At 43.7% G+C, this 13,825-nt stretch overlaps 1 protein-coding gene across 1 annotated transcript in view; it reads left to right on the forward strand.

Moving 5' to 3' along the window:
* Positions 1 to 13,825, forward strand: part of TECTA (tectorin alpha) — a 226,617-nt gene that overhangs the window by 121,772 nt on the left and 91,020 nt on the right. The window lies entirely within an intron of this gene.

The raw sequence follows: 13,825 nt of genomic DNA on the forward strand, positions 1-13,825 counted from the left end.
CATAGAAGTGGTATTGTAAGGCTGATAACGGCGTCATCACCACTGGCCATGTTGGTGGAGTACTCGAAACAGCGCAACAGGGCACACAGGTCTCGCATGGAGGCCCAGTCATTGGTGGTGAAGTGGTGCTGTTCCGCAGTGCGACTGACCCGTGCATGCTGCAGCTGAAACTCCACTATGGCCTGCTGCTGCTCGCACAGTCTCTCCAGCATCTGCAAGGTGGAGTTCCACCTGGTAGGCACATCGCATATGAGGCGGTGAGCGGGAAGGCCGAAGTTACGCTGTAGAGCAGACAGCCGAGCGGCAGCACGATGAGGACGCCGGAAGCGCGCACAGACGGCCCGCACTTTACGCAGCAGCTCTGACATGTCGGGGTAGTTGTGAATGAATTTCTGCACCACCAAATTCAGCACATGCGCCAGGCAAGGGATGTGTGTCAAACCGGCTAGTCCCAGAGCTGCAACGAGATTTCGCCCATTATCGCACACCACCAGGCCGGGCTTGAGGCTCACTGGCAGCAACCACTGTTGTTCTATACCCCGCCACAACTCCTGCGCGGTGTGGGGCCTGTCCCCCAAACACATCAGTTTCAGAACGGCCTGCTGACGTTTACCCCTGGCTGTGCTGAAGTTGGTGGGGAAGGTCTGTCGCTGACCGGATGAGGAGGTGGTAGAAGAGGAGGAAGCCGAGTAGGAAGAGGAGGCAACAGGAGGCAAAGAATGATGCCCTGCGTTCCTTGGCGGTGGAAGGACGTGCGCCAAACAGCTCTCTGCCTGGGGCCCAGCCTCTACTACATTTACCCAGCGTCGCTGGCCGTGCTTACTGGTCCACGTATCTGTGGTTAGGTGGACCTTGCCACAGATGGCATTGCACAGTGCACACTTGATTTTATCCGATACTTGTTTGTGCAGGGAGGGCACGGCTCTCCTGGAGAAGTAGTGGCGGCTGGGAGCGACGTACTGTGGGACAGCAAGCGACATGAGCTGTTTGAAGCTGTCCGTGTCCACCAGCCTGAATGACAGCATTTCAAAGGCCAGTAGTTTAGAAATGCTGGCATTCAGCTCCAGGGATCGAGGGTGGCTAGGTGGGAATTTATGCTTTCTCTCAAAGGTTTGTGAGATGGAGAGCTGAACACTTCAGTGTGACATGGTGGAGATGCTTGGTGACGGAGGTGGTGTTGTTGGTGGCACATCCTTTGTTTGCTGGGCGGCAGATGCCAACGTTCCTCCAGAGGCGGAAGAAGAGGCCGAGGCAGCAGCAGAAGAGGGAGCAGGAGGGGCCTGAGCCCTTTCTTGGTTTTGAAGGTGCTTACTCCACTGCAGCCCGTGTCTCGCATGTAGATGCCTGGTCATGCAGGTTGTGCTAAGGTTCAGAACGTTAATGCCTCGCTTCAGGCTCTGATGGCACAGTGTGCAAACCACTCGGATCTTGTCATCAGCACATTGTGTGAAGAAGTGCCATGCCAGGGAACTCCTTGAAGCTGCCTTTGGTGTGCTCGGTCCCTGGTGGCGGTGGCCAGTAGCAGGCAAACAGTTTTGGCGACGGCTGCTCTGCTTTTGTACCCTGCTCCCGCTTTTGCTACACTGTTGGCTCGGTCTCACCACTGCCTCTTCCTCCGAACTCTGAAAGCCAGTGGCACGACCTTCATTCCATGTGGGGTCTAGGACCTCATCGTCCCCTGCATCGTCTTCCACCCAGTCTTCCTCCCTGACCCCCTTTTCGGTCTGCACACTGCAGAAAGACGATGCAGTTGGCACCTGTTGGGCAATATACTCTCCTGCCTAACGTGTCCCTGACACATGATTTCGGTGATCAGCTTGAATTAGGTCTATCCGGTACCGGGAGAATGAATCAGATAAAACACTGAAGACATGTCTAGTTCCAATCCATTCTGGTTTATTTCACAGTTGGCAAACAGTTATAATAGAGGGGGTTGAGCTTCCTAGACATCCAATCATATGTTAGCATTAGTATTCGACCTATGGTATCGATCACACATGAGCTCTGCATTAACATAATAGATGACTCATAGTAACAGCATTTGACCAATCAGGTATAGACACATAGGCCAGCAGACAGTTGAGCCAGATGACCTTATATGGTAGGACTGTTCAAACTTACAAACTAAGGAATGTATGGATATTCTTGAAACAGCACAGGAAGTTTCACACATTCCATAAGAGGGAGGGAGATTTTGTAGTGCACTGACCAAATGTAATACACGTTGCTGAATAAGACAAAATGGAGTTACTTATACTCCTTCAATCCCCTCTAAGAACCTTATATATATATATATATACCTTATACTATATGGTTCTTTCTCTGCTCTTCCTTGGTTTGCTTGTAATCCTTTTGGTATTCCATGTACCCTTCAGGAGTATAATCCTCAGGCTTTGTTGAGGTTGGGTTTACCTCTTCTACCTCTACCGGTGTATAGAGGAATGTTGAGTGTACCCCTCTTTCGGCCACATTTTTACATATGGCTAGAGGGGAGGGCACAAACTGTAGACAACAGCAGAGACACACTATTGCATCGATCACGGCAAATGCCACTCCTAAAACATATCTTATTTGACCAAAGTCAGGTATTCAGCCAAAAAGCCAGTCCCACCAACCTTGGTCAACATCTTGTTTTATATGTTTTCTCATCTCCTCTAATTGGCCTATTTTATCTTTTATTCCACGGGAGTGATCTGATAAATTGAAACAACACATCCCTGCGAACGCTGAGCATCCTATACCATGTTGGAGCAATAAATAGTCAATAGTTGCCCTATTCTGCAAGATAGCCTTTTCATACGATTGTATATCCAGCAGCATATCTTGCAGAATTGCACTAGTGATATTTATCTGTTTTACCATAAAACAGGCAGGTTTTGCTATTGTCCTGTGGTTATATATGGCCAAACCTGGTACTCCTATCATAGATACCCCTAAACTCATGTATTCTGCTCTAGAGAGGAGATTCACATTATAATCACAATTTTCTGATAACTGTAGAGAAGTGTCTCTCGTGTGTCGTGTCTGCATTGCTGGAAATAGTGGTATCATTGCTAATGTCAACCTAGCTATTGTACAGGGTCCCTCTGTAATATTGGCCGGTATGTACGTGTAACTAGTATTCCCACAGGCCAATAGCCATCCTGTTGGTAGAGGTACATGTTTGTCTAGGGATGGTACTGTTTTTGTAATATTACATTGCATATTCTTTCCTGATACTATCTTTTTACAACTACCTAAATCTCTATCACAAATATTTGGTTTAGTCTTGTTCTGCATTTTTGCTTGTATGCAGGGAGGCAATAGTGTCTCATCACAGGTGAAGTTATAACATATTTCTGCTGCTGTGACAAGACCTGTAATTATTTCTATCATATTACTCTGCAGATTCTCATATGTAGGACAGTCATAACAAGCATGATAAGGATTTACATATCCATATTTAACATCATGATCCTCCAAGTCTGTGTCATTCCATTGGGAACGTAGTAGCTCCGTCCATACATCTACTGGGGTGGGGACTGCTACCAGACATGTCTCCAAAATGTTAAATACAGATAAAGTGGTTTGGAGACAAAAGTCAGTTAAGTTCAGAGTTTTGGCCAGGTACAGCCATAAGTTCTCCTTTGTCTTCCACAGATTGTCTTCCCCTCTGCATTCTGTTTTCAGGTATATTTGTCTGTCCCACAGCCATGGGACAGTAAGTAGGAGACACAAAATTGCAATTATTAAGGCACTGCATCTCAGCCATCTCGAGGAATTTCCCGACTGCGTCATCTCGTTGGGGGTCAAGGCTGTCTGCCTCCGTTAGTACCTCTGGGCCTCGTTGGAGGTCAGGGCTGTCTGCCCCCGTTAGTACCTCTCTTTTCTTCACCAACTTAATCCTTGTGGCGTGGATCCACGTGGGTGACTGTTCAGTGAGGACTGCTGTTCTGGTGATCGCGACTACCTCGGTGGGTGGTCCGTAGGTGAAGCTTCCTGGTTCCTTTCCCTTCTTTAAGATCGTGATCATCACCTGGTCGCCTATCCAGAATGGACGGGTTGGTTCCTGTGAAAGAGAAGGAGACTTACAAGCAACTTATTCTTCAGTTTTACTGAGGACCTTGATCAGATTATAACTCCTCTCTGATCAGGTCCAAGTCCCCTTCCTGCACTACCAGGGGGCGTCTTGCCCATGGTGTGGGGAAAGGCCTACCCATGAGTATCTCAATGCTGTTTATGTCCTACTCTGTGGAAATGTGCTATTAAGATGGAAGCACTGTGTTGGGGAATACATAACTTCCCCTCTTCGCAGACTAATCCTATCTCAGGATTTTTCTGCAATACTGAATAACACCAGTCTTACTGTTCCTGTTCAGTGGCATACCACTGAAGATCAGTAAGCATTTGCAACATCTCAGGGGTTGGAGGTGCCAAACATGGCATCTCCCAATGGTTACACAAACCTGTGAGGTTGCATTTGGCCATTCATTTCGCCACCTTAACTGCCAGTGCATTGCCCTATGAGACATGATCCTTACCATCTGCTGCCGTAAATCCTCTCCTCTGCGCTGATTCTCCTTTCACCTTTTGTGAGGACAAAGCCCAAGTATTCAACCTGCATTTTACACCATTGCATTTTCTTAAGTGTCACTTTGTGACCACATCCTGACAATCATTATAACAGTGATAAACCATCCTGAATGCTGGCCTCCGCTGACATGCTACACAGTAACAAATCATCGACATATTGCAGCAGCACAGAACCTTGGGGGGTGTACCATGGCTCTAACATCGCTTGGAGGACTATGCTGTACACTACAGGTGAATCAGCATATCCCTGGGGCATTTCTGCACCAGGTCAGTTGACGTCTGTCAAAGGAAAAAGCAAAAAGTAGTCTGGTTATCTTATCAACTGGGATAGAAAAGAATGCATTTTTCAGATCTATCACACTGAACCAAACAGCGTCTGCTGGAATGGCAGATAATAATTAAGTGACATCAGGTACAACAGGGGCTATAGGCACAATGATGTTGTTGATGGCCCTTAAATCCTTTACAAAGCGGGTAGCACCATCTGCCTTTGTCACTGGATTCACGGGCGTGCTGTAGGGTGAGATCACCTCTTCCAGGTGTAGGGTGAAATCACCTCTTCCAGGATTCCCTTTTGTAGGAATTCTTCTATCATTGGTCTAAGTCCATCAAGTTTCTCTTTTTACAGCGGGTATTGTTTCTGGAACACTGAGATGACACCTGGTTTCACAGTAGCTTTGTAATGTGTGCAATCTATGAATCCTGTGTCATATTCATTTGAGGACCATAATGCAGGGTTAATGTTATTAAGTTCTGGGTGGTCCTGAATGTTTGCAAGAATCAGTGGCACTGGTGTAGAGACTGGAATGAGATCTAAGTGTACTCTTATGTCCTGATTCTTTGCTGATACCTGCAAGTCAAGCTTAATGAACAAATCTCTCCCTAATAGGCTGACTGGGCAATCTAGTATAATGCTAAATACATGATCTGTGATGTATTCCCTGTCCATGGTCTCGAGTAGTAGTGAGTCAGTTTTGAATTTTTTATTTTTTTTTCAAAACCCCATTAATTCACATAGAAGGCTCACATTTCCTTCCTCCCACTCTGAGTCATCTAAGTCCACCCCTCCTCTGTCTGCCATTAGTATCCTAGCTGTTCATACGAACAGAGCTCTGATGTTAAGCACAACACTTAACATGTAACATGTAACTGCAAACATTGAAACAAACAGATCTGACAATACAGACATGAACACACAAAGGGCCCATAAAAACTTTTCATTGACTTCAATAAATAAAAATGTACAGCTTGATCAATGCTGTTGGTACCAATAAAACCCCAAAACTTCCAAGAAAAAAATAAAATAAAATTCTCAATGCGCATATTTAACAACAAATATCGTACTCCATACGCATTCATATACATTTTTTTCATGTACTCTTTTTCATTAACTCATAACCACGCCCTTACACATAAAATATAAATTGCACACACAGCTCTGCTACGTACATACAACTCAGAGCCACACCCATTCACATTCCACTGAATCATGTATCTTTCACCCAATCACACAATTTCTTTGTTACATTCCAAAATTTGCAGCACAGACAAACACAGCTTTCCTGGAAACAGATAGCCACACCACACCCAGAATTGCTGATGGTCTGTCGCTGTAAAACAATATACATGTTATAATCATACAGTCATTTTGTTAAAATTCAAATCATCTTATATGCCATGTAGTTTTTTTGGTTTAGTGTTACACACATCGCCACTTATTCTATATAATTACCCCTCCCCCCATTTCCTTTGCCTTGCGTCTCTTATTTCAGGAATGTTCAAACAGGGGAAGTAAAGCAATACATCACAGGACGTTCAACTGTCCCAAATGTTCCTCAAACTTTTACTCATATCTGAATAAGGACTTGGGTGCAACCTTAGATTGATAGGATTGGACACTTCCAATTAGCATCATCACTGCAGGCACATTTTAAACCACCGGAACATACAATTTGGAAAGATCTAATCCAATACTGGAGCCCTGTCTGGAAGATCTTATAGATAACACAGGTTAGTATCTTCACATTCTGCTGATGCATTACCAATCACCAGCCCCCCTCCCCCCCAACCCCCATATGTAGGTTAGTTGAATTCCTGAGCACAGGAGGGGGGGTATGAGATGGGAGGGAGTTCTCTCTGAGAACACATTTCAGACAGAACAGAAATAACTCCTGTGGAACTATTTGAATTTACAGCAGATGTACTGGGGGAAGGGATGCCACATGGCAAACTTCTCTTTTCAATTATCAATACACTTATGCATTAACTGTCCATCTTTTAGTGCTGTAATCTCTAATCCTAGGGCTATAAATCGTCACTATTTAAACACACACATATCATTAGGGCAACAAAACTTAACCAGTTCATTTCTGAACGTTTAACACAAGCTCTTTCTGTTTGCAGACACTGAGGCACTTTTTTTTTTTTTTTTTCAAATAACTTCCTGACACTGCTGTGTTTTCTCACTCACCATAGCCCCCCTTCACAGGAGCTCTGATGTACACAATCTGTAAGCTTCTAACTTCACAGATTATTACAGCTTTTCATCCCTGTTGCCAGCCGGGCATAACATTCTGTTTCACATTTTAACTGTCAATTCTCACATCCTGCCAAATTGTCTACCCATGTGTTAACTAGGAAGTAATTTGTGGGACTAGACCGTGCAACATAAAGTGTACATGTTGGCAGTGATGGAAACAGAATGATTTCACAGTGGGATGTGACCGTACACTTACCACCCGGTCAACCTCTCACACAGACAGATAATCTTATCACTTCTAAAATACTTATACTATATATACATAAGAGTTAATTCAAGCTTGTAACCTTCTGTTCCCGGAACAGATTATTCATATAGTGCACTTTTTATATCTCACGATATGGACTCCCTGAGCCGCTTACAATCAACATTTGCGTGTCCCAGACATCGCAATCCACCGAAATCATAAATAGATGGTTCGACTCACTTAGATGAGATTTTGGTCATTGCTCCAGGTCCAAGAGGAGGACAAGAATTGATGTCTTTCACTATAGACCTGAAGAGGACCCTCCCAATCCCGGAACCGAGCCCCCAAGCTGTTGGGCAATATACTCTCATGCCTAACGTGTCCCTGACACATGATTTCGGTGATCAGCTTGAATTAAGTCTATCCGGTACCGGGAGAATGAATCAGATAAAACACTGAAGACATGTCTAGTTCCAATCCATTCTGGTTTATTTCTCAGTTGGCAAACAGTTATAATAGAGGGGGTTGAGCTTCCTTGACATCCAATCATATGTTAGCATTAGTATTCGACCTATGGTATCGATCACACATGAGCTCTGCATTAACATAATAGATGACTCATAGTAACAGCATTTGACCAATCAGGTATATACACATAGGCCAGCAGACAGTTGAGCCAGATGACCTTATATGGTAGGACTGTTCAAACTTACAAACTAAGGAATGTATGGATATTCTTGAAACAGCACAGGAAGTTTCACACATTCCATAAGGGGGAGGGAGATTTTGTAGTGCACTGACCAAATGTAATACACGTTGCTGAATAAGACAAAATGGAGTTACTTATACTCCTTCAGCACCTGTGTTTCGTCATCATCAGAGACGTGCTGAGGTGGTATTCCCATGTCCTCATCAGGAAACATAAGTGGTTGCGCGTCAGTGCATTCTATGTCTTCCACCCCTGGGGAAGGGCTAGGTGAATGCCCTTGGGAAACCCTGCCAGCAGAGTCTTCAAACAGCATAAGAGACTGCTGCATGACTTGAGGCTCAGACAGTGTAACGGTCGCGTACACACACACACAGGGGGAAGGGAAGTGACCACTGCGCTCCACCCTTACCCCTGGCCCTGCCTACTTGCCTCGCGAGTCCTAATGACAGGGGACAACTGGACGGCAATCCCTAACTTGGAATAAGTGCAGGGATGACAGACAGACAAACAACAGAACGTGAACGGACCGAGTCAATACCAAGAGAGCTACGCAGTACAAAGGATTAAGCAAAGAATGGTCAGGAGAAGCCGGGGTCAAATACCAGGAGAGCAGAGAAGTACAAGAGGAGTCCTAAGAGAGTAGTCAGGTGGGAGCCGAGGTCACAATACCAGGACGGATGCGCAGTGCAGGAGGAGCAGGCAAAAGGATGGTCAGGGAACAGGATCTGGTAAGTATTCAGCAGTCTAACAAATAGCCAGGAACCTAGAAATTAACAGGCAACCTGTAGCCAGCAGGCTGCCTGTATTTATAGTGGGGAGTGAGGGTCATGTGACGTGGCCAGCGTCACATGACCGACAGACCAACCAGTCGAGCACCGAGTGATCAGCTCGGCGCTCAAGGCAGACTAGGAGCAGGGAGCCACCCAGCTAGTAAAGCCACCCTGGGAATGAGGTCAAACACAGATCCTCATTCCCAAAGCTAAGCAACAGGTCTGCGGGCAATGGGGGACCGAGTGCACCTTCGGAACCCCGTGACAGACAGGTTCCCCGATATGCACGGGGGTGATGTGACAGACTGATGGGCATGGGTTTCAGGCGCCACCTGTGCGCTTTCTGCAGAAGACTGGGTGGGAGATAATGTGAACGTGCTGGATCCACTGTCGGCCACCCAATTGACTAGCGCCTGTACTTGCTCAGGTCTTACCATCCTTAGAACGGCATTAGGCCCGACCAAATATCGCTGTAGATTCTGGCGGCTACTGGGACCTGAGGTAGTAGGTTCAGTAGGACGTGTAGCTGTGGCAGAACGGCCACGTCCTCTCCCTGCACCAGAGGCTCCACCAACACCACCACCGCGACCATGACCGCATCCTTTATTAGATGTTTGCCTCATAGTTAGCGTTCACAAAGCAAAGTAAAAATTGGTTAAGTATGTTAAAAATAATTAACCGCCAATACAAAACCCTGATGTAGGGTATTGCACAAAATTTTTTTTTTTTAAACTCTATATGACTGCGGTATTTGTGGCCTAAATGTGACTGTATTCGATGTACGTTAAATCCAAAATGATCAGTATATGAACACACGGTTTATTTAAACCGCAGTAAACTAATGGCCGTATTTGTGGCCAAAATGTGACTGTATTCGATGTACGTTAAATCCAAAATGATCAGTATATGAACACACGGTTTATTTAAACCGCAGTAAACTAATGGCCGTATTTGTGGCCAAAATGTGACTGTATTCTATGTACGTTAAATTCTAAATGAGCAGTATATGAACACACGGTTTATTTCAACCGCAGTAAACGAATGCCCGTATTTGTGGCCTAAATGTGACTGTCACCTATGCACGTGTAATCAAAGATGACCAGTATATGAATACACGGTTTATTTAAACCGCAGTAAACGAATGGCCGTATTTGTGGCCTAAATGTGACTGTATTCTATGTACGTTAAATTCAAAATGAGCAGTATATGAGCACACGGTTTATTTAAACCGCAGTAAACGAATGGCCGTATTTGTGGCCTAAATGTGATGGTATTCTATGTACGTTAAATTCAAAATAAGCAGTAGATGAATACACGGTTTATTTCAACCGCAGTAAATGAATAGCCGTATTTGTGGCCTAAATGGGACTGTCATCTATGCACGTGTAATCAAAGTTGACCAGTATATGAAAAAAAAAAACATTTTTTTAAGCACAGTCAGCAAAAAATCTGTATTTCTGGACTAGCAGACATGCAGATAGATAGTGCTGGTGCACTATATGAAAAAAAATATTTTTTAAGCACAGTCAGCAAAAAAGCTGTATTTCTGGACTAGCAGACATGCAGATAGATAGTGCTGGTGCACTATATGAAAAATATATTTTTTAAGCACAGTCAGCAAAAAAAGCTGTATTTCTGGACTAGCAGACATGCAGATAGATAGTGCTGCACCAGCAGGTCTGCATAAAATGGCTGCTGATTAGGTATTCATAGTGACAAACTGAAGTTAAAAAAAAATGCGTTTTCAACAGATGTTGGCTCAGTGCAGGCTTAAAAAACTGTGCACTGTACCCACAAAACACATTGGACTGAGATCGCTGAGTTATAAGGCAGTTCTTCTTAGTATTTATCCCTGATCTGTCCCTGACAGCAGCAGCATCCTCTCCCTACACTAAGGGTCCATTCACACGTCCGTAATTTGGGTCCGCATTCGTTCCGCAATTTGCGGACCTATTCACTTTCAATGGGGCTGGAACGGATGCAAATCCACATTTCCTGGATCCGCATCCGCATTCGTTTTTTTGGGATCCGCATCCGTTTTTTCGGGATCCGTTTTTTCGGGATCCGCAATTTCGTTCCTGAAAAAAATAGAACATGTCCTATTCTTGTCCACAATTGCGGACCAGAAAAGGCATTTTCTATTATAGTGTCTGTGATTTGCGGATCCGCAAATTGCGGATCGCACATTGCAGGTGTCCGTATTTCGCGGATCCGCAATTTGCGGATCCGCAAAACACTTACGGACGTGTGAATGGACCCTAAGAATAGCAGAGTGACGTGCAGCGCTACGTGACTCAGCCTTATAGAGGCTGGGTCACATGCTGCAGTTGGCCAATCACAGCCATGCCAATAGTAGGTATGGCTGTGATGGCTTCTAAGGGCACACAGTTAAACGCTTGTTGATTGGCTGCTTTGCAGCCTTTCAAAAAGTGCCATAAAAATCGCCAAACACCGGACTTTTACGTAAATGTTCGGGTTCGGGTACGGGTCCAAAAAAAGCTAAAGTTCGGGTTCGCTCAACTCTATTTGCAATGTGAGTGGATTAAGTATATGGCAGATATGTGGAGTATACTATTCATTTTTTACCAATGTTCTGGTAATTTCCCTCATGAATTGGGATCTGATTCCTTTTGTGTGGCGGAGAAGGTGTCCTTCCCTGCTAGTATAAAAGCAGCATTGACTGTTTCCTTTTAAACCTGCATATGGTGGAGACATTTTCTTATTGTTTAGTAACCTTTGGTTATCCTTGTGGATTTTATACCCTAACTGCGCAAGACATTTAGCTGCAAATTATAATTATGTTTGGGTTACAACCCAAAATGATTTGGACCATATTGTTATAAACTGGTTTTGAAACTAGTTTTGCATGTGTCAGGGTGTAAGATGTACTAGGTATTTGGGTATCTTAATTGTTCTGGGTCTATAAATATGTTTTTTTTTGTTTTGTTTTTTTACCAAAATGTGCACATTTGTGAAAGGTTTCACACTTAAAAGGGATATTCCCATCTGAGACAATGGAGGCATATAGCCCCCATTGTCTGAAAGGGTGGGTCCCACCGCTGGGACCCACACCTATATCAAGAATGGAGCTGGGATAGTGGTGGCTAGAGGACCCCGGGTCGGGCCACCGCTAAGCGATCTCCCCATAGAAGTGAATGGGAGTGCACCGCACATTTTCCAAAGCTCCCATTCACTTCTATGGGCCCAATGGAAATAGCCAAGCCAGTGCTTGGCTATGTTGGCGACCTCATAGAAATTAATGGAGAGCGGCTGCGCATGCGCAGTGCGCCCTCCACCACTTTTAGGGCTCTGTTCTCAATGTAGGCGCAGGTCCCTAAGGTGGAACCTGCACCTATCAGACAATGGGGACATATCCTAACGATATGCCCCCATTGTCTGAGATGGGAAAACCCCTTTAACCATCATTGTTAGTTTTGCTACTTCTTAAAGGTCCAGTCTAGCAAACGTAAATATGTACCACTATGTATTTAGCAAACTCATTTTTTTTTTTACATTTTGATGGTAGTTACACTATCTGTAAAAAAACTATCTATAAAAATAATACTGTATATTAATTCTTTTTTTTTTTGAGCATACATAGTAGCAACTACAGAACACAGCTTTAAATGTGGTAGGGTGATTAGTTTAAGAATATTTCATTATAGGTTTAAATAGCTTTAGGTATCCTCACTGTCCTGAGCATTTTCTTAAATAAAAATGTAAACATTTATTGAAGGTCTCATGCTTATCCTCAGTGTCAGACAGGGATTCCTTTGGCCCACCAGTGTAAATTATTCTTGGGTGCCGACCCTATTATGTATAAATACTAACAGGTTTGTGTCAAAGAAATAGGCCCTAGAGGCAAGTGATTGGCTCCAAAGGAAGCTTCAAACTGGTTTATTTCTCTGGACCTTTGGGGCCCACTATGGTGTCAGGGGCTAGACCCACCGGAGGATCCTCTGGTACTCTGGTGGGCTAGTCTGACACTGCTTATCCTTGGATACCATGGCCACTTTTTGATTTTTGATACTTCCTGAGGGTCCAGTTAAGTAAGCTTAGATGTGTCAGTCACTATGCATTTAGTTTACTCTGTTCTTTTTACATTTGATGGATTTTGTGGTTGCAACACCTTATGTGTCTGACAGAGTGTGGTTTGTTCCATCTAACAAAGTATGGTTTGATCCTGATTTGTTCCAATACTGTGTTTGAGTTCATATTGTGGCAATTGTGGTACAGTGGCTAGTAAAGATATGCATAGTCTGAACATTTCTTAACTGCATTTTTTTCTGTAGTTTTGGGGTTTGAACCATTTGAAAATGTTAGATTATATCATTCAAAAGAGTGTTTCTTCAGGGAGGCACAAAAACACTAAACTTCCTGAAAACACAATTTGACCGGCTAAGCATTAGTTTCACTAACTGGGACTATGTCGTCGGAAATAAGAATGCAGCCACATAATGGGATGTTTTTAAAGGCATCCTAAACTATAAGTGTAAGAGGTACATACTGTATGGGAATAAAAGGGTGAGGAAAAAGAAAAAAAAAAACATTGTGGATAAATAGAAATGTTAAGGGAGCAATGAATGATAAAAAGAAATCATTTAAATTGCAAAAACAGGAGGGTAGCGATGAAGCATTGAAAAACTATAAGAAAAAAATACAATATGTAAAAGATGGATAAAAGCGGCCAAGCTGGAGACAGAGAGATTCATTGCCAAAGAGAGTAAAACTAACCCTAAAATGTTCTTCAATTATATTAATGGTAAAAAGTTTAAACCAGAGAGTGGGGAGTTGTAGAGAGCGATGAGGAAAAAAAAAATAATAATTCTCTTCTGTATTCACTAAGGAAAATGAACTGTCAGATGAAATGCAGAGTGTCAAAATAAACTTCCCATTAAAAGTTGCCTGTCTGACCAAGGAAGAAGTGCAGTGTCATCTTAAAAATATTCAAATAGCCAAATCACCAGTTCCAGATGGCATATACCCTTGTATCCTAAGAGAATTAAGTAATGTAATAGACAAGTTTTTATTTCTTATATTTAAGGACT

This window comes from Bufo bufo, chromosome 1, assembly GCF_905171765.1.
Source record: "Bufo bufo chromosome 1, aBufBuf1.1, whole genome shotgun sequence".
Taxonomy (NCBI): Eukaryota; Metazoa; Chordata; class Amphibia; order Anura; family Bufonidae; genus Bufo; species Bufo bufo.